Below are 23,588 nucleotides of genomic sequence, written 5' to 3'. Positions count from 1 at the left end.
AAATATCCAAGCGACAGCAATATCTAATAAGACTAAAGACTAAATTAATAGCCCCTTCAGCTTCAGTCAATCTCCCTAACAGCCAATTCCCTGAAGTCCCCTTTACCCCTGTGCAAGATAATACCCATTTGTCAATCCTACCCCTTTACCCCTGTGCAAGATAATACCCATTTGTCAATCCTACCCCACAGCCACCTAATAGCAAGGCAACCCTAGAAGGCATGTCTACCATCTTCAATAGCTATTCTACATCTAAGACAGTCTCTAGATGTGAAGTTCCTCTGTAATAATTTGTATCCAATAGGAAGAGCCCACATACAAACCTCCACAGAAAAGTCTGAGCCTTCACAGGAATATCCAACTCCCAGAGCAGTCTCCATCTCTTCATCCAGGTATTAGAGCTCCACCTTACTCTCCAAATTTTGTTGTTGTACAACACATTTACCTCACTCTTGCTCATCTCCTCATACACAAACCTGGTAGTCACCTTATCCAACTTAGCCCCATTGAGCCAAGACTAGTCCTTCACCCAACAAGCCTCATTAAAACCAGTGGAGACCCAGCCCTTCTCAATTTCCTCCAGGACATGCCTTACCACCTGTGAATCCCTCTATTGTAGCCCAATCTCCTCCCTTATTTGTCCCAAGTCTTTCCACCCAACTTAAGAATAATCCAAGCAGTCTCCCAACCTTCTCAACCCTCTGTTATTTAGCTTCCTAGCTATTCTTGCATCAAGCTGAGCCAAGGGGGGATAAATTTGTGAGTCCAACATAAGCCTAGACTGAACAAAGAGTTTCCTGAGGCCCTGGTACATCTATCCCATTTCATCAAGCCCATCACTTCCTTCCAATTCAGACATAAAAACTTACAAAAGGGGGAGCTCATAATTCTCAAAGGGGCATGAGACAGCAGCTTAGCTTTCCAATTCAATCCCAACCACCTACCTTTGAACTAAACACTGGACTCTTCAATAACCATTCTGGCCTAGATTGCCTCTTGCTAAAGACATTTAGGAAAACTAGTTGCTGCCCTTGCTTTGGCATGAACAGGAAGGTGCAAGATCCCAAGTCCTCCCAACCTTTTAGCTTTCTCCCAAGCCAACCAAGCTGAAACCTTTTTGTCATCTTTACAGTTTTTCCAATATAAACTTCTTGACTGGAGCCATGATTCTCCTCCAATGACACTTTCTGAAATCTACCATAGGAGGACGAAGAAACATAATATATGCATTTAATAATGTGTTAGCAATTATCACCCTATCATGAAAGGGCACCCTAATCCCTTCCCATTTCTTAATCCTATCAAGAAACCTCTCAATTGCCCAATTAGTTACATCCTTTTACTGGTCACCTCAACTCCAAAAGGGACCCCCAAATGTCTAATAATCTATCTCTTCCTTATATCCTCACACCCCTATCTTCCCATATCAAAGTCATTGTCCTTTGAAGCTAATAGTCGTGGATTTGTGAATGTTGCATCTAGATCCCAAAAGCATCTACAAAAAGTTAGACTATCTGCAAAGCATTCCTTAGATTATCATTATCAGCCTTCAGGAATAAAAGTGAATCATTAGCAAAGCATTGAATCACCAACTGCTCCCCATCCTTCAACCTCAATCTAGTCACCAACCTTGTTCCACAAGCATCTTCCAGAGCCACAATCAAGGGGTGAGAAGCAATGGCAAATAGCAAGGAGGCCAGAGGACTCATATATCTTTTAATTTCAAATCCCCCCACTAACCTACCATTCAGCAACAACTTGGAGTGACCTCCAGCAACAATGAGCAGGTGGCCATCTTGCTTCCAAATCCCAATTTTTCCATGACCCTAGCTGAAAACGGAATCGTTCTCTAGGCTAGCTTGTGGAACACTTGAGAAATTCAACACATAAATTCAACCATGAAAACACATGCTTTGCAGGTTTAAACAAAATCAAATAAATTGAACAAAAGCATAGCAAACATAATACTTAGCTCCAAGACAAACATGCTGGGTGCAATCTTCCCCCCCCCTTGTGCGTGGCCTTCCCCACACAAGAGTATTTTTATTAGCTTTCAACCAAAAATAGGCCATAGCCCCCAAAAATATACAAAGTGTGCTTTTAGAGAGCACGACACACTTCCACAACAAAAATAGAGTGTCCCAAAAATTCGGGCTAGGGTAAAGCCTTTAGGCTTTAGTTAATTCAACATTATAAATGTATTTTTTTCAATGTATCAAAATGGAAAAATCAACTACTAAGGTTACAAGCTATGCTTGTAAAAATAAATATGATGTGCAAAAGAAACATTCTCCTCTACATTATTCATCAATCCTCATAATCTTCTTCACCTGAAAATATAAGCCCAATAATTAAATTAATCCCACAAATATTAAACAGGCACAAACCATCACCAACTCATGACTACCAGGCGGCGTAAGTACCCCAGGAATCACCCTGCCATACAAACCTAACTGAAATAATCATAGACGGCCCCAAGCATACATCATATACCGTATGTATTAATATTTATAGTGGTGTCACCCACGATATTAACCTAGCCGGCCACAAGACTATATAACTATCAACTTCTTTATGCATAGTACGGACTAATGTCAAGAGTAACCTAGGCGTCCCTAAATTACTCAAGAGGAAAAAATAATATTCTTAAAGAGGACTTAAAATATATTCTTAAAGAGGACTTAAAATAATATTCTTAAAGAGGACTTAAAATATATTCTCATGACATCCCTCTTGCTTGAGTTTGCAATTGCCCTCAATTGCAGGTTTGTTGGGTTTGAAAAGAATAAAGGATCTCAAGATAAGCTCGGAAAAATTTCTCAAGCATCCATTTTGCATCTTCTTGAGGATGGTTTTTGAATGTCAAAAGATATTTGATGTATGTTTCTAGTTCTTGTTGTTGTCGTCTCTTGATCAATAATAGTATCAAGAACTAAGACTTCTTCCTCTCCTTCAACAAGAGGTGGTTCCTCATAAATTGGGTGAGAAGGAATTGTTCCTCGAAAGGGTTTCAAGAGATGAATATGGAAAGAGTTGTGGATATTCCAATTAGATGGCAACTCTAGTCTATAGGCCACATCGTTAATCTTTTCAATAATTTTAAATGGTCCATAGTATCTAGGTGCAAGTTTAACTGCAGGGAATTTTTTCACACTCTTCAATCGTCTCTTCTCAATTCTCAAAAGTACATAGTCACCTTCTTGGAATGAAAAATCTTTACGCTTCCTATTTGCTTGAAATGTATACTTCTCTTCAGCTCTTGCAATACAATCACGCACTTCAGATAAAATACGATCAAAGTCTCGAGTATATTGGTCAGCAGCTTCAATGTTATGGGAGAGTCTAGTAGTCGGAATAGCCAAAGCTCTACCATAGATAATCTCAAATGGTGCTCGACCAGTAGCAGAATGAGGAGTATTATTATAAGCAAATTGGAGTAGATGTATGTACTTATCCCATGAACTAGGTTGCTGGGAAACATAGGCTCTAAGCATATCCAAGATAGTGCTATTCGTGACTTCGGTCTGTCCATTTGATTCAGGATGAAAAGCCGTAGAAAAATCTAACTTAGTGCCTAAGTTTGAGAAAAGAGCAATCCAAAAGTGACTACAAAATTTGGAATCTCTATCAGAAACAAATTCCGAACGCAAAAATGGTTTTCTTAAAGAGGCCAAGTCATTTGAGAGTAAGTCATTTGAGAGTAACCACTCTAAACCTTTTTCTAAACCTTTTCATGCTTCAAGAAATTTTCATAAGCCAGGGTTTGAGAAAGGCAAGGAGATAGTGAAAAGTGAATCAAATTTAAAGAAAGTCAATGGTGGCAAGCCCAAAGGTCCTTCAATCAAATGTTTTCGATGTCATAAAGAAGGACATATAGCACCAAATTGCCTAGAACGTGCAAAGAATCTGACACCTGCGGCACGAGTCAATATGCTTAAAGGAGACGACAATGAAGATGAATCGCTCAAGCAAGAGGGTAACTCTGACCCCGACTATTCAGAAGCAGAAGATAAGCCTCAAGCTCATTCGCTACTCAAAATAAAAGGAAAAATTAATGAGCATGAAGTTATTGTTTTGCATGATGATGGTAGCACTCATGACTTTATTTCTGAAAAGGCAATTAAAGCTTTAAACATTCAACCTTCACCTACACATTATAGAGTTAAAGCTGCATTTACTGGAACCAAGTATAATTACATGCAAGAGGTGAAAGGTTTAACTTTAAGCATCAATTCCTTAATAGAAAAAAGGGACTTCTAAGTTGCACCTTTACAAGGCGTAGATGTAATAATGGGTATGCCTTGGAGACATATGTACAACCCTATTATAGACTATGATACACATAGCATTTGTGTAAGAAAGGACAATGAAAATATTTTCCTCCAATGTCTAATCAAAGGAGAGACGAGCCCTTTATTGAGTCATATTCAAGTAAAGCGAGCTCTTAGGAAAAGGGAGAAGACTTATATGGTTTGGGTTAACCAGCTTAGCGCTAAGTCTAACACATCCAAAAGTCCAAAACTTATATGGTTTGGGTTAACCAGCTTAGCGCTGAGTCTAACACATCCATAAGTCCAAAACTTGATCCTTATATCTCCAAATTCAGGGATTGTTTTATGGAAGATTTACCTCCAGGATTACCTAAGTCTAGGCTTGAAGACCATAGTATTGACTTATTGCCAGGCAACTCTCCACCTTGTAAAGCTCCTTATAGAGTCAACAATTTAGAGCAAAAAGAAATCCAAAAACAAATCGAGGATTTGTTAGAAAGAGGCCTTATTAGACCTAGTAGTTCACCCTTTGGAGCTCCAGTCCTTCTTGTTAAGAAGAAGAATGGAACTTTCCGAACGTGTGTTGACTACCGAGCATTGAACAAAATCACTGTCAAGAATAGATACCCTATCCCTAGGGTAGATGACTTACTTGATAAGCTTAGAGGTTCAAAGGTCTTTAGCAAGATTAACTTAAAGTCTGGCTATCATTAAGTACGCATGACTGAGTCAGACATATTCAAGACTGCATTTAGAACCCAGACTGGCCATTATGAGTTTTTGGTTATGCCATTTGGTTTGACCAATGCTCCAGCTACATTCAATCATATGATGAATCGCATTTTCCTAAAGTTTCAAAGCTTTGTTGTGGTGTTCTTTGATGATATTCTTGTTTTCAGCGAGAATCGTCAACAGCATGAGCAACACTTAGAGCAAGTGTTTTAACTTTTTGAGAGAAAATTAATTGTATGTCAATCCTGAAAAGAGTTCTTTCTTTCAAAAAGAGATTGAATACTTAGGCCATATAGTGTCAGCTGAAGGAATCCGTGTGGATCCTAAGAAGATTAAGTGTATAGCCTCTTGACCTACACCTCGAGACATTCATGACCTTAGATCTTTTCTAGGTCTATATAGTTACTATAGGAAGTTTGTCAAGAATTTTGCTTATATTGCACATCCTTTGACGAAACTTCTCAAGAAAACTACATTTTTCCATTGGACCGAAAGTCGAGATAAATCTTTTCTAGTACTCAAGGATGCATTAACTCATGCACCAGTTCTTACACTACCTGACTTTCAAAGACCATTCTTTGTGGTAGTAACTGATGCTAGTGGCAAAGGTTTTGGTGCTGTGCTTATGCAAGACAACCATCCTATTGCCTATGAAAGTCAAAAGCTAAAACCTGCTAAAACAAATTATAGTACATATGACAAGGAATTAGCAGTAGTTGTACACGTCTTGAAGATTTGGAAGCATTACCTAAAGGATTCAGAATTTCTTATCAAGACTGATCAACAAAGCATTAGGCATTTGCTTTCGCAACCCCTTATTTCAGATAGGCACATCAAATGGGCATCTTTCATACAAAGTTTCCAACCCATGATTCAATACCAACCTGGAAAGGAAAATGTTGTTGCCGATGCTTTAAGTAGAAGACCTCATATCAACAACATTTCCGCTATTGAAAGTGAACCAATTTTACTTATGAAAGAAACTTATGAAGTAGATCCAGATTTTTCTGAGATATGGATCAAATTGCGTGAAAACAATTGGACTCCTCAAGGAAATTATTCTCATAATGATGGCTAACTTTTCTTTGAGAAAAGATTATGTATTACTCAACCCTATAGACAACTTGTCTTGGAAGAGATGCACCAACCACCATTCATGGGACAAAGAGGAGTTTCCGCAACACTTCAAGTAGTTTCTCGAGAATTCTTTTGGCCTCATTTGAAAAATGATGTAGCAAAATTTGTATAGCTGAGTGTAACGTTTGTCAAGCAATTAAAAGCTACAAAGGTAAAGCTTTGGGATTGCTTATGCCTTTACCCATTCTAGACCGACCATGGGAACAAGTGTCTATGGACTTCATTACAGGCTTTCCTACTACTTCCAGTCATCATGACATGATCTGGACAATAGTGGATAGGTTTAGTAAGCAAGCCTATTTCATTCCATGTAAAAAGACACTGACTTCTCAGCAAGCTGCGACCATATTTGTCAAGTAAATCTTTGTTCATCATGGTCTACCCAAAGTGATAGTTTCTGTAAGAGATTCCAAATTTTGTAGTCACTTTTGGATTGCTCTTTTCTCAAACTTAGGCACTAAGTTAGATTTTTCTACGGCTTTTCATCTTGAATCAAATGGACAGAGTGAAGTCACGAATAGCACTATCTTGGATATGCTTAGAGCCTATGTTTCCAAGCAACCTAGTTCATGGGATAAGTACATACATCTACTCCAATTTGCTTATAATAATACTCCTCATTCTGCTCTACTGGTCGAGCACCATTTGAGATTATCTATGGTAGAGCTTTGCCTATTCCGGCTACTAGACTCTCCCATAAGATTGAAGCTATTGACCAATATACTCGAGACTTTGATCGCATTTTATCTGAAGTGCGTGATTGTATTGCAAGAGCTCAAGAGAAGTATACATTTCAAGCAAATAGGAAGCGTAAAGATTTCTCATTCCAAGAAGGTGATTATGTACTTTTGAGAATTGAGAAGAGACGATTGAAGAGTGTGAAAAAATTCCCTGCAGTTAAACTTGCACCTAGATACTATGGACCATTTAAAATTATTGAAAAGATTAACGATGTGGCATATAGACTAGAGTTGCCATCTAATTGGAATATCCACAACTCTTTCCATATTCATCTCTTGAAACCCTTTCGAGGAACAATTCCTTCTCACCCAATTTATGAGGAACCACCTCTTGTTGAAGGAGAGGAAGAAGTCTTAGTTCCTGATGCTATTATTGATCAAGAGACGACAACAACAAGAACTGGGAACCAATACATCAAATATCTTTTGACATTCAAAAACGATCCTCAAGAAGATGCAAAATGGATGCCCGAGAAATTTTTCCGAGCTTATCCTGAGATCCTTCGTTCTTTTCAAACCCAGCAAACCTGCAAATTGAGGGCAATTGCAAACTCAAGCAAGAGGGATGTCACGAGAATATATTTTAAGTCCTCTTTAAGAATATTATTTTTCCCTCTTGAGTAATTTGGGGATGCTTAGGTTACTCTTGTGTCATGCCGGCTAGGTTAATATCGTGGGTGACACCACTATAAATATTAATACGTGTGGTATATGACGTATGCTTGGGGCCGTCTATGATTATTTCAGTTAGTTTTGTATGGCAGGGTGATTCCTGGGGTACTTACGCCTGGTAGTCATGAGTTGGTGATGTTTTGTGTCTATTTAATGTTTGTGGGATTAATTAAATTATTAATTTGGCTTATATTTTCAGGTGAAGAAGATTACGACGAATAATGTCAAGGAGAATGTTTCTTATGCGTATCATATTTATTTTTACAAGCGTAGCTTGTAACCTTAGTAGTTGATTTTTTCATTTTGATACATTGGGAAAAATACATTTATAATGTTGAATTTATTAAAGCCTAAAGGCTTTACCCTAGCCCCAATTTTTGGGACACTCTATTTTTGTTGTGGAAGAGTGTCGTGCTCTCTAAAAGCACACTTTGTATATTTTTGGGGGCTATGCCCTATTTTTGGTGGAAAGCTAATAAAAATACTCTTGTGTGGGGGAAGGCCACGCGCAAGGAGGGGGGGAAGATTGCACCCAGCATGTTTGTCTTGGAGCTAAGTATTATGTTTTCTATGCTTTTGTTCAATTTATTTGATTTTGTTGAAACCTGCAAAGCATGTGTTTTCATGGTTGAATTTATGTGTTGAATTTCTCAAGTGTTCCACAAGCTATCCATCCTAGAGAACGATTCCGTTTTCAGTGGTATCAGAGCATCGTTCTCTTGAGAAATTCAACACATAAATTCAACCATGAAAACACATGCTTTGCAGGTTTCAATAAAATCAAATAAATTGAACAAAAGCATAGCAAACATAATACTTAGCTCCAAGACAAACATGCTGGGTGCAAACTTCCCCCCCCCCTTGTGCGTGGCCTTCCTCCACACAAGAGTATTTTTATTAGCTTTCCACCAAAAATAGAGCATAGCCCTCAAAAATATACAAAGTGTGCTTTTAGAGAGCATGACACTCTCCCACAACAAAAATAGAGTGTCCCAAAAATTGGGGCTAGGGTAAAGCCTTTAGGCTTTAATAAATTCAACATTATAAATGTATTTTTTTCAATGTATCAAAATGGAAAAATCAACTACTAAGGTTACAAGCTACGCTTATTTTTACAAGCTACGCTTGTAAAAATAAATATGATGCGCATAAGAAACATTCTCCTTGACATTATTCATCAATCCTCGTAATCTTCTTCACCTGAAAATATAAGCCCAATTAATAATTAAATTAATCCCACAAATATTAAACAGGCACAAACCATCACCAACTCATGACTACCAGGCGTAAGTACCCCAGGAATCACCCTGCCATACAAACCTAACTGAAATAATCATAGACGGCCCCAAGCATACGTCATATACCGCACGTATTAATATTTATAATGGTGTCACCCACGATATTAACCTAGCCGGTATGACGCAAGAGTAACCTAGGCGTCCCCAAATTACTCAAGAGGGGAAAATAATATTCTTAAAGAGGACTTAAAATATATTCTCATGACATCCCTCTTGCTTGAGTTTGCAATTGCCCTCAATTGCAGGTTTGCTGGGTTTGAAAAGAACGAAGGATCTCAGGATAAGCTCGGAAAAATTTCTCGGGCATCCATTTTGCATCTTCTTGAGGATGGTTTTTGAATGTCAAAAGATATTTGATGTATTGGTTCCCAGTTCTTGTTGTTGTCTTCTCTTGATCAATAATAGTATCAAGAACTAAGACTTCTTCCTCTCCTTCAACAAGAGGTGGTTCCTCATAAATTGGGTGAGAAGGAAGTGTTCCTCGAAAGGGTTTCAAGAGATGAATATGGAAAGAGTTGTGGATATTCCAATTAGATGGCAACTCTAGTCTATAGGCCACATCGTTAATCTTTTCAATAATTTTAAATGGTCCATAGTATCTAGGTGCAAGTTTAACTGCAGGGAATTTTTTCACACTCTTCAATCGTCTCTTCTCAATTCTCAAAAGTACATAATCACCTTCTTGGAATGAGAAGTCTTTACGCTTCCTATTTGCTTGAAATGTATACTTCTCTTGAGCTCTTGCAATACAATCACGCACTTCAGATAAAATGCGATCAAAGTCTCGAGTATATTGGTCAGCAGCTTCAATCTTATGGGAGAGTCTAGTAGCCGGAATAGGCAAAGCTCTATCATAGATAATCTCAAATGGTGCTCGACCAGTAGCAGAATGAGGAGTATTATTATAAGCAAATTGGAGTAGATGTATCTACTTATCCCATGAACTAGGTTGCTGGGAAACATAGGCTCTAAGCATATCCAAGATAGTGCTATTCACAAAACCCCCTTCCTAGCCTAGCTTCCGTCCTTGGAAGCGGTTAGTGAAAAGTGACCATAGGACAAGTTGCAAATGGCCTCTAATCAAAGAAGAGGGTTAATGGAGAATGCCTAGAAGATTGGTGACATGCTAGCTTAGATAAATGCTCCTCCAGCAGGGCTATTTTTTACATGCCAACTTGTTAGAAGAGGGTTAATGGAGAATGGCTGGAAGATTAGTAACATGCTAGCTTAGATAGATGCTCCTCTATAAGGGCTATCTTTTTGGAAGATTGGTGACATGTCAACTTGTTAGACTTAGATAGATGCTTCTCTAACAGGGCTATCTTTTGCTTGTGTTTGGATGACACTTTATCTTTGGCTGCCAGCTCTACCTTTAATTGCTGCACCTCAACCTCAAGCACTATCCTCTTGATACGAAGGACCTAGGCCACTTGTGCACATCTCTGCTTTGCACTTTGTGCATCTTTTGAATTTCATATATTTGCACTCAATTTGCTGCATGAGACTGTAAAAGTTGCAAGGTATTATATACTATAAATTTGGCACACCCCTTCCCTAGCCTTGGACTTGGCATGGCTCCATAGTCAATGTTAATAATGTCTCTTCTGCTTGGCATTTTTTGAAAAGGTTGGTAAACTTCCCGGCTAAATACATTGACGTGAATATTGCTGAGGGGGTGGCTCATTGTTGTGGTGGTGCTTATGTTATGCATTTAGGGGGTGGTTGTGGGGCCAGTTGCATTGGGGGGCTATAGTGGGGCTAGTGTGCTTTGCTATTTATTCTCAACCTTAGGGTGGGCACTACCAACCATTGAATAGCATGCGAAGGTTAAAGGGTCTTTGAATTAAAACTTGAGGACTGCATCACCCATGCCCTTAAGGCTACTTGCCTCTCTAGATAGCTCTCCTTGGCATTAAAGAGCTCTAGGGGTACGTATGGCTTTGGCAAGGGTCCTTGGCTTTTATATGCTAATTTATGGGAATACTAACTGTCATTTTGTCCAAGCCTTTCAAGGCACAGAGGTGACTATAATGTCTAGAATGCACCTAGCTTTACTGAGCTTTTATTGATATATCAAGTGGGCATTCACAATTTGTTACCCCTTTTTACTGAAAGGCATACACACGGTTACTATTTACGCATTCTACTAAGTCTTTGTCTCTGTGTAAACATTCATTGTTGGCATGTATCAACTTATTAGCATCAATTAATTTGTTATGCGATTTAGTCCTTTGCATTCATTTTAGGCATCAACTTACTCCCTTTGTGCAAGTACCATTCGCAAATGATTACCAAACCTAGCTCAATCAAAGTTTTGTTTCCTAGAATCATTGGGGTGACTGCGTCCTTTCATCCAAGGTGGCAATGATTTTGGTTCTAAGCAATGCCACTCATGGGCGATCCTTGTAACCTAGCAATCCTACTCATTACCGATCCTGCTCATCGTTGATCCTTGATGTGAGCAATCCCACTGTGTATGGGCATACACCCACATGACCGGTGATCAAAAATAGGGTTTGCCTTGCCCTACCTTACTACCTTCTCTAGATGTATTTGATGTGAACAAGGATGTGCAGCCTTCCAATAATCCACATACCTTATGGATATGAAAACATAAGCCGAGTAGCTGTGGACGAGAAGGAACATGCCAGGTTTTCCTATAATCTACATTTTCAAATAAGTAGAATTGTCCCCAAATGCTAAGGGCAAAAAAATGTGGGGTTGGCTCATGGCATAAGTTGCTACTTATACCCCTTGATAATGTGGTGATCACATATCGGTGATCCTATAAGTTCGATCAGGCGATCACACAAGTTGGGTCGTCAGATTGGTGGTCTATGAGAAATCCCAACTCCCAGAAATCCTAGGTGTCATTGATCTAAGAAGTTAGCAATTCCAGAAGTACGATTGGTGATCCCAAAATTCAATGATCCTAGAAGTCAGTGATTCTAGAAGTAGGATCAACAATCCCAAAATTCAACGATCCTAGAAGTGAGCGATTCATGAAGTCGGATCATTTTGTGAGTTGGATTGTTGACTTGATGATCCCAAAATTCAATGATCTGAGAAGCTCGATCAATGATTCATGAAGTCGGATTATTTTGTGAGTTGGTTCATTTTGATCCAGGAATTTTTATTTCTAATTTTTGTGTGTGTTCTTCAATGCTGTGGCCCCGACAACTTTTTGTGCCTAATGCGGCACCATGTAATGTCAATGCCCTATACATGCTTATTAATGCAAGTGTCATGTTGTGCAAGACACTCAGTGAGGGTCCATGGGCTATGTCAAGTTTTTTAGCCTAAGTGTTTGGTGTGAGTGATGTGACATCATGCAAGTGCTCGGGAGATCAAAATATAGAAGAGTGTTTAATGCTTGTGTCAGTTAGGTCCCTTTTCTGATGCAGCTGCCTCCTCTGACTGTCCTCCCAAGTCAGCACTGACCACAAAAGCTCTAATCTTTAACCTAATAGCCTCTCCTAACCTCAGCTGACATCTAGCTAAGAAAATTCCCTCCCAACTGACAAAAAGGGCTGAATCCAATTTCAACTGGCTTCATGCCACAACTCCAAAAGCTCTCTGTTCTCTTTGCTTACCCTCCTCTAACCACTTGCTAACTACAACAAGTTGAATATTACCTCAAAAGTCTAACACAGAATCGGCTGCTTCAGAAGCCTTCAACAAAATTAGCAACTTTCCTCAGGTGTTCTTTGACCTTCCTTAATCCTCAGACTACCCCAAACTGATCAAGATATCACATTTATGGCTCTCTGCTAGCTACAGCTAATACATAGTTGCCTCAAAACTGATTGTACCCAACCATCCAACTAATCTAATAGTTGATGTAGGTATCATTTTCTCTGTGTCAGTAGACTCTTCTGGACTCTCAAAACACACTATCCATACATGGATCCAACCTTTTGGACTCCTGGCTTACAAAAGTTGATTCACAGTGGCCACAATCACTCTCAGATCACAAACCAATCTAACAACTGATTGTGCCGACTTCTGAAAGATCACAGACCAATCTGACATCTGATTGTTGACTTTTGATATATCTCTCTCTATCAGCTGGGACTCACAATCACTTATCCTAAACACAAACAAACTAGGGTAAGCTCTTTACACCATCAGCTAATCATACCGAAGCTCATCACATAGAATAGACTCTGTACCTTCACTTCTCAACTGACACAAATAAAGTCAATACTAACTCAGAACTAGCTCACCAATCTTCAGATCGACACAAATGGATTCACCATCATATGAGCTCACTCGATCATTTCAACCAAAATATCAAAGCAAAAGATAAGACCCAAACTAAATCTGCTTTCAAATAGATAAAACACAACAATGTCTCAAAAGCCCTGAGACTTGGGCATAAACATGAGAAGGAAACATAAAGAACTCAAACATCTCCCTCAGGAAGACCCTGGCAACATCATCTTCAAAATATAGGTTTCAACAGCTACATTGGAGGACGAATAAAAATTGACCAAGTCTCTAACGAAGGCGCTTCTCTCATAAGTCCCAGGGGACACACCACCTTGGCCGACTCTGCTCTCCAGCTCTTCCTTTGCTCTAATCCAAGCAACCCCCCTCACACTGTGTTGTCTTCTCCTCTTTTGACTTGAAAATACTTCAGGTATTCTAGCCTACAACCCTCTGAAAGAAAATGAAACTATAGGAGCCCACTCCACATCACTTTTCCTCTTACACTCCTCCCTCTTGTGGGATCTCTAGCCACCTCTCCTGTCTATATCCCAAAATAACACAATTGTTCTTCTTGAACCCGCGTCACCATTCTCCCTCCTTCCAAAAACTTACGTCGCCTATCTTCCTTGGATCCACCACATTGTTTCTTTTTCCATTTTGCGTATCTGCGCCTATTCACCCGGCTACCACACACCTCTTGCCACGTTGGATTCTCACAAGGCATATGGTTCACTAGGTCTAAACCCGATATGGGCCTTGTGGTTGATATTTTAACATGTAACACTACTCCGACTCGGTCAAAGCTTGCCTAGGAAAACAACTACCATGGAAGAACTTAAAAGCACATCGAGTCTTCTAATATAGGATATTGGACGTTACAGCTTGCACTGTACTGTTGATTATAGAGCACGTACCATCCTCCTGAATCTACAAGAGAATTGGACAACATAACAATTTATGTAAAATTATGTTGAGGAGCACAGTCAAGAAATTAAAATCAATATGGAGTTAAAATTACATGTGACATTGAATTAGGGGATGTGTGTGTTCCAATAATAGTGACAACTCCATGTTGCTATTATTTGATCCATCCTTCGTATGCTTTCTATAAAAACTGCATCCAGTATAAGTTATTTGGTGATACCCATTTGTATCTTCCTTGGACCACTTATAGCCACCTTTGAAACCACTTCTTGCATAAGTTCTGTTATCATTTGCAATGCTTGTATCATCAATCTGTTCATATGTGGGTCATCAGGCATACTATAGAATATTGTAGCACCACACATGCTTCTACATACAGGTCACAATAGTACATTGTAGCACCACACCTTCTTCTACATACAGGTCTAATCTTGTAGTAGAAACAAAATAGAGAGCCATATCCATCTGATGTTAAGCCAAGCGAGGGAAGCTTCTGTGAGCTTAACTATTTTTTTAAACAATACAAAGTCCCAATAAATACTCTTATCAATCAATATTTATTGAAATTGAGTTAAGATAATTGTTAAAATGCAAGCAAAGTGATGAGCTATGGTGGATCAAATGCAAGAATCAACATCATTAGCAAAGTGATTAGATGATGATTAAGATAAGATTAGTAAGCAATTAACTAATAGCTTAATGTAGGCATGGATACTCAAAAACCAACAAATTACTCATTAGGCCAATGCCTCAATTTATACAAGTTTGTCCATGATCTGCTTCACTGATTTGTTCCTTGATTTGTGTCACCTCCCCTACATCTGGGGGGACACCTCGTCCTTAATTCACTCCACCTCTTTTGCTAGAATATCTCCACACATCCTAGAACTTCTCATTCTACCCTTTATTCTCTCCCAGTAGATACCTCTCACCTTTTCACTGCTACTCACTCATTTTTACAGACTCTCTTTTACAGCCTCTTGCTAAGGGCTTGTTCTCGCACACACCCATTCACTTGTATATTTCAACAATAATAAGCTTACCAATCCGTGATGTTGTATTCAGTGCGTCGTTCATAGTCCTGCTTCCACACAAGGCATAAGTGCACTTAAACAATCATCTACAATAAATATTTTGGACTACTCTAGGAAACTTTACATGACTCTCCATAGGTTTCACCCAACAATGGCCATCATATGCTTGCTCCATTCCTTGCATTGGTGAGGCTTAAGGATCATGTACCTTCGGTAACTTAAAAGCCACATTGTCATTGTAAATTTGAGGAATCTCTTCCACTTTCTCAATATGCGTACATGCTAATAGCATTCTATGAAGAACACTTGCATCATGAGATTCCTCAGATAATAAGCATTTGACCACACTCTTCTGATACGGTGTGTCTGCAAGAGAATCTTCTATGGTAAGATCAATAATGACTTGTGTTGGTGTGCTTGTTGTAGTGTTGCTTGACTCCCCTATTATTGGAACCACAAGGTATTCTATTGTTATATCTTTATCAAAGATATAACATGGTTTCTCTCCAGTGGTCTCACTGTTTGGATAGATATAAGATGATCTATACCATCATCTTGTTGTTTGATTGCAAAAAACTTCAACCCAAAATGAGTAGATAACATTCCAATATAATCATCACATTTAGAAATATAAAAACGTCCTTGCATAGTCCTAATAATAGGATCACTCTCTAAACCTCCTACAAAAATGTGAAATGTTGTGTTCTCCATCTTAATAAACAAGAACACAAACTAAAAGAAGATAGGAGAGAAAGATATCTCTATTTTTAAAGTACTATATGTCTCAGAAAACACAACTCAAAATAAACCACAAATGCACAACGAACTATACAAAATGGATTTGAGTTACAGCCCTAATAATAGGATCACTCTCTAAACATCCTACCAAAATGTGAAATGTTGTGTTCTCCATCTCAATAAACAAGAACACAAACTAAAAGAATATAGGAGAGAAAGAGATCTCTATTTGTAAAGTATTATATGTCTCAGAAAGCATAACTCAAAATAAACCACAAATGCATAATGAACTATAAAAAATAGATTTTGGTTTTAAACACTAGATCCTTACATGTTTTTTAAAAAAATAACACACACACACACACACACACACTCATATATATATATATATAATTTTTGACAATTGTAAAAACATTCTTCAATCATTATAAGTAGTGTCATCAAAATATAAAATCCAAAATTTTATTTTAATGAGAATATTTGATTTTAAATATTTACATTACTAACTCTCATATATATATATTATTTTAATTATAAATATATATTATTTTATTCATTCATATTTTATGTAAATAGTTTTAAATACCTAAAATTAAATTAAAGAAATTAAACAAAAAAAAAGTCATCGATTGCCCTTAAGGGAGACCTTAATAGGATTAAGGTTACCCTACTAGCGGTCGCCCTTAGTGAGGGTGACCTTAGTAGATTGCCCTTAGTGATGGTGACCTTAGTAAGGTCTCCCTTACTAAGTAAGGGCCTTGCAACACCCTTAGTAAGTAAGGATATCACTCACTAAGGGTGACCTTAGTAAGTAAGGATATCACTCACTAAGGGTGACCTTAGTAAGGGTTACCCATGTGGGTTGCCCTTAGTAAGGCCTGCCCCCGTCTCTTCATCCTTCTTCTCTCACTCCCTCCTTGTTTTTGCCTCTTTCTCGCCCTTCCTCTCTCGCCCCTCCTCCTTGCCTTCCCCTCCCCTCTTCTGTGCCCTCAAAAGCCCTTCCCTGCTTTCTTCTCTCTCTCTCTCTCTCTCTCTCTCTCTTTCTCTCTCTCTCTCTCTCTATGGCCAATGCTCCCCTTCTCTTTTTCTCTCTTTCTTGTTTTTTTCTCTCCTCTCTTATCTTCCTCTTTCTTTTCTCTCTCCTTTTTTTTTCTTTTGTCTATATAAGTAACTTATTCTTCTCTCACTTTTCTCTCTTTTTTTTTCTAAACCCTGAAAGTTTCTCTTGCTTTCTTTCTTTAGAACTTTCTTTATTCTTCCTTTATAATTTTCCTTTATCTCTCTCTTTCTTTCTTTATATCTTTCCTTTGCCTCTCTCTTCTTAATCTCCATATTATTGTTCACTTTCTCTACCTGTCCTCTTTCCTTTCTCTTTCAATCTCATTCTCCCTTCTATTTTACTTATCTTTCTCTTACTCTTCTCCCTCTTGTTTCTCATCTCTTACATTTTTCCCTTTCTGTTCTCCTCAATATGGCGCCAACATCATGTTGCATATAAACTCTAATGTCAATATCGTGCATGGAGTTCCTTTACCATCTAGGTATGTTGGCGTGTTGATTGAAGATGTCAAAAGTAGGAGAAGTACCGCTTCCTTTTTCTCTCGAAGATGGTGATGTCTCCACACTAAATCAAACCAAAGGATACATCATTTTATGGCTAGCAAGAGATTGTATAAGTATTTTTATATTTATTGTTTCATTATTAGTTATGTTTATTTTTATTGTTTTACTTAAATTAATTTATCTTATATATGTCGTTGTGTTTAGATTAACCTACACACAATGGAAACACAACATATAATTAAATCTCCAAAGCATGGACAACGCTTAAAGAACATTGCTACTACCAAACAAGCAAGGCAAGAAGTAACAAGCACGAAGAAGAGGAGGAAAACAATGCAAGAAGAAGAAGATAACAATTGGGTACCTCCACGAAGAAATCCAAGTCGATCTTCTAAGTCTACAAAAAAAGGTGCATCTTTGAAATCCATGAAATAAGCAAAGGAAGTAGAAGATGTGGAAGAGGGAAGTGAAAAAGACGGCGAGAATGAAGACCACTACATAGTCACACATGCACCTCGTCTACAGCTTGAACTCCAACGTCAAAGTAAAGGTAAGTGCTATTCACTTTTTAAGTAATCTTGCAAAGGTCTTATTTTTAGTAGCAACAAGCACAACCTATGTGTGTACATTATAGTAGGTGAAGAGATCCACTCATTTGCCACCTATTCCCTTGTGCAAACTTATGCCTAACCCCTCTATAAGAAAAGAGTGCAATTTAGGTACAAGAAGCTAGCAAGGGAATTCTACACATATGGCTATGTTGCCGATCAATATTATAGGCTCATTTTCTCTATCTCCTCATCCCACAATCCTATTAGAGAAGTATTGCAGGATGATGTTAGTAGATGAGATGACATATTCCGAATGAAAAATGAGGAGTTTGAGAATGTGATTAAAGACACAAAGTGGGCATTCTTGTCTAAGAAGATGTTTTATGTGTAGGACAGCAATCATCGCATTGTGGCATGGATGGAGGAGAAATGTGAGTCATCTTAACATGCTTACTCTTTGAATGCGGTGTTAAGTTTTTTAAAATAGCAATGGACTAATTAGGTTCACAATAAATGTAGCATTCAAGAACGATGTATCAAGACATCCATGTAGTATTGACGCTATCCTTATTAAATTTAATGAGGATAGCGAGGGGGAGGTCCTCACCATCATAGCTTGCTTAAATAGGTAAGGAAATGTAAACATTATGAGAATATTTATTTTAAATCTCTTTGACTTAGGATGGTAATATGTTTTTTTCTTTTGCCATAACTCATATTTTATTTGTCATAGGATGAATAAAGTGAGCTATGTTTCATCGTCTGTCATGGACAAAGTTTGTCTCATTAGGGCGCTCATATTAGCAAATAAAGAAAAAATTATAAAGCACACAAGAGCGATGAACAAGGAATGGATGGAGAAGCATGCCACGATGCAAAAAAGGGTCGCCCATCTTGGTACAACAGTGAACTTTCAGAATTATCCCAAATAGTATTCAAGGTACAATCTTTATATGGCTTGGTAAAGAAATAAATAATTATAGCATTTGCAATATATGATTAACATCTATATATTCTCATACTAATGTAGTAACCTAAGAAATATAGGATGAGTACCTCGCATGCCACTAGAGAGATTGACCCCCTTGTAGATACCTTGCTTGCAAAAGAGTTTGAAGACAAATGGATAACTGCATTTTATAAAGATGAGAGAAAGTGGAGGCATGCTACTAGACGGTTAGATGTGATTGCAAACCTCGCACAAGGAGATGGTTTCTTTGAGTAAGAAAACCTATGCTCTTCCCTCTTAGTCTTTTTGGTAGGTAGAAACGATGTATTTTGGTTTTAATGTTGCAGTTCGATTTTGGTGTTGTGTGTGTGTTGTAGTTCGATTTTGGTGTTGTGTGTGTTGTAGTCGACGAGTGCAAGTAAATTGGGATGACAAACTAGATTGTTTGATGGAGGATGGGTTGTATAGCTTGGCATCTAGCACATTGCCAAATGACCAGAAATCTATGATTTTAGATATCTTGATTGATGGATATTCTATGCAAATCCCAAAGAGTAAGTAATAATTATTTTCTCTATTTTCTCCATATATACAAAGCATTGTATCTTGTATTAATAACAATTTCAATAGCAACGTAGAAAATGCAAATTTATTTAGAGATTAGCTAACATGATAAGTGATATGGCACGAGATTGGAGCACAAGGTGTGGTAGTCCTTCTAGAAATTACAGATAAGTACCAAATACAATTTCCAAATACATTCCAGGATTGGTAACAATACCATCAGCAGCCATTTTAACCATAACATCTGAGACTTCAAGCTTGGGTTTAGCCATTTTTTCCTAGCACTTTTTGGTGATTATTCTGACTTCTGCACCACCATCAAGGACTCCCATTATTGTGATGCCCTTGGTGGTGATGACTAGTAGTAATGTGTTGGATTCATCACATTCAAAGTATTGACCCAATTTATTCAATGAAATTTTGACCATTGATTTGGTATACTCATCCTCTACTTGGGTTCTTGGAACTTCTATGACTTGAGTCAATGAAATCCCACAGTAGGGTTGAGTCTTGTGGGTTTCTACAAATGGTGGTAGTCCTATGTTGAGTTCTCCATTTAAAAGAGCTTTCAATGCTCTAAAGGGTTCAGGATATCCACACAAGCATATAGTCATCGTGATCTTTGTTTCAAAAGCCATAAACTCCAACAATTTAGGGATGTTGAAAGGAGTTCATGACAACTCTCTATGATATGAAGGCGCTAGGGAGACTGGAATCTCCCCTTCTTCTATGAGGTCATGGTTTTTAAACTCAAACATTCTCCTAAATAGTTCGGGGTGCATACTTGGAACCAGTGAGTTTTCTTTTTCCTCCAAGATGACACTAGGAATATCTAATGGTTTGTGTGCCTCCATAGGCCAGAAATTATCTAGGTGTACCGTGTTTGATATTCTTACATGTCTCAATTTTGTCTCTAGCTCCTATTTAGTCTTAACAACCAAATCTCTAAGTTCATGCATGTGCTCAACTTCTTTTACCGGGTTAGGGTAAGAGCTAGGTTTTCCCTTAATTGTTGCTTCCTCTGATGATACATGTTTTGGAATCTCTTTTTGGGTCTCATTAGACTTTAGAGGAATCTCTTTATGCTATTTGGAATCAGCTCGCATGCCAATTGAATCAAAGACTTGATCTGCTTCATTCATATAAACTAGTTCTTCAGTTGTTCCCAAGTTTTCTCTTTTTGTCTTGCGAGACTTATCCTCCTGCACAAATTTATTGACTTGTCACTTACACCAATCATATTGAGTGGTGTGATGGTTGGACCACTTTGCGGATTAGTTACCACAAGTTTCATGGGGCAATACCTGATCATATGATCTATTTTGCCACAACAACTACAAGTGGCATGTGGTGGAGTAAAAGATGCACCTTGAGTGGTTTGTGGCTATGGATAGTTAAGAGGACATTAAGAGATTCTGTGCGGTCCTTAGCAGTGATAACATTGAAGAGGCATTCTTCTAGTAGTAGCGTTAATATGACAACCTCTTCTTGTAGCAGCAAGTTGGTATACAGGTTTGATCCCCCTTGGGCATCAACTACATAATACTTAGGAGAGAATTCTATGGAGTCTTCTGCAAAATATGAGGTAGCATCCAAGTCCACCTCATAACTTGGGTAATCTATAGGTTCCTCCAAACCTATCTGATGAAGTGGTGTGATCTTGGGAGGGGATGGTTGGGGTCCTAGTATGGGTGCTAGCAGAGGTACATTTGCAGCATTGTAAATTCCCTTTGAGATTGGTTTGCTATGTCGGCTGGTCGCGGCAGTGTGTTGAGTTGTTGTGGCCGGCATGATAGCTTTGTTGTTGTGTAAAGCTAGTTGTGCTTTGGGATCATTAGCAATGTCTTGCAAGTACGTTCAACATTGTGAGACGACATGACCATAATGACCGCAAAAACTATAGTTTCCTTGGTATCATGCTCTCAAGATTGGACACTCACTTGTTGTATGAGATTGTCAGCATATAGAACACCAATGTAGCTCTCTCCTTGGGTACATATGTACATTCTCAGGAGCTCTGTTGGTCCTCATTTCTTCTTGTAATGCTTTCATGAAGTCTATGAAATTCATTTATGCTAAAGTGTTACCTTTAGCCAAGGGTTTAGTCGTTACACTTATGAATCAACCAATTTTGCATCCGGTGCTTTGGCTCCCTTAATCATTAGATTATCCTCTAGCTGGGATGGCATTAGTTGTGACTTCATCCCATGTGGTGATACCTCTAATGACTAAGCCATAATAGATCTCCTCATGTTTAAGCCCATGGATGAATCTATTAATAAGAAATTGGTTATTGGAATGTTCATGCAAAGCACAATGAGAGTTCAAATGCTTGAGTTGTCTAGTGAACTCCCTAACTAAATCTCCTCTTCTCTCTCTGCCTTATGCAGTTGTGAGGCTACACTCCGCATTGCTCCCTCACGCACAAATTGCTTCAAGAACAATCTCCTAATGTGCTTCAAAGTTTAAGTGTTTATCAATCCTAAGAGTTCTAAACCAATCCCCTACCTTCCCATCTAGGGTTAGGCTGAAAGCATTAGTTATAGCTTTATACTCGACAAGGTTAATTTTTGGTTGTTTCTCATTGCTCCAACTCATAGCACTCCTAAAAGAAAACATAAAGTCGTTTGTAGATCTCCTAATACTAGCCCAATCAGTATTTTGTGTACCCATTTAGTTATATATCTATGCCAGCCTCATAGAAAAGTCCATAATCAACTGTGGACTTTATGCACCTGAGAATTCATCTAGCTAAATCCAAGTGTGGCTTCTTGGGGGCCTATTTAAACAAACTCACAAGTCCAGCAACATAGCTCAAGTCTGGCCTAGTAATGGTCATGTAAATCATGCTTCCCGCTATGCATCTATACATAGTGGGGTCCTCTAAAATCTTACATGTATCTATGGAAAGCCACTATGCATCTATACATAGTGGGGTCCTCCAAAAGCTTACCTGTATCAGTGAAAAGCTTTGTGTTATGCTCCAATGGCACTGAAATAGGCTTATAGCCTTTGTTATATCATACTTGGATAACATGCCCAAGCCATAAGCCATAGTACCTCTATAAAACCTCTATACCCAAGAAATATTGTAGCTCACCTAAATCCTTCATCTCAAACTTATGCCTGACATCACATACGTTAGCATCACTATCACCAATGATAATCAAGTCATCCACATAAATGACTTATAGCATGATCCCTATGTCTATATTTTTCACATTAGATATCTGAAATCCAATGGAAACAATATACTCCCCAATCTTATTTGATCATGATCTAGGTCTGTGCTTCAAGCTATACAAGGCTTTGCATAACCTGTACATAAAATCTAGGTGTGCATCACTCTTATATCCCAATGGCTGCATCATGTATAATTTTTCTTGTGAATAACCATGAAAGAAATCATTCTTTACATCCATTTGATATAAAGACCAATGCTTCACCATAGCCATAATAACAATGATAGCTCTCATATTTTTCATTCTCGTAAATCAGACTGAATGTCTTCTCATAGTCAATGTTGTAGGTCTACGCATAACCCTTGGTAACCAATCTTGCCTTATACCTACTCACTAATCCATTCAAGAATATGCTCGATGTTATATACCCACTTATATCCAATTACCTTATTTTCCTTAGGCAATGACACTAACTCCCATGTTACCTCATCCATGGCATCTTCCCATTTTTTATTTTCAAGTGTCCTCTTAAAACAAGTGGGCTCCAACTCCTATATTACTTTAACCATGTAAGCATAATGATGGGTTATATATCCATCGTATCTCAACCTATTAATAGAGTATCTCACCCTTGTAGAACTACGTACACCTAGATCACTACCAAATGTCCTCAAAACCACCCTAGTTCTCCTTGCACCATGAGTAACAGAATGCCAAGTTTCTCATCAAGGCTCTATTCGGAGCCACTAGAGTCACTATTTGTTCAAGCGGCATGCCATGAACAACTGTAGTGGAGGTCCTACTCATTATAAAAATTAGAGTTGCTATTGCTTCATAGCCCAAAATAATTTGGCATGTTTTGCAATGTGCCTATTTTTTCTTTCTACAACACCATTCTGCAGAGTGTACTTACATGTAAGCTATCCCCTTGATTCCTTTCTAACTCAAGAAATCACTGAACTCATTGCAAAAATACTCTCCCCCACCATGTGATCTCACAGATATTTTCTTTTCTTTTCTT

This window comes from Cibotium barometz, chromosome 23 (genome assembly GCF_041138505.1).
Source record: "Cibotium barometz isolate CiBa-2024 chromosome 23, ASM4113850v1, whole genome shotgun sequence".
Lineage (NCBI taxonomy): Eukaryota > Viridiplantae > Streptophyta > Polypodiopsida > Cyatheales > Cibotiaceae > Cibotium > Cibotium barometz.
This window is presented reverse-complemented; position numbering follows the sequence as displayed.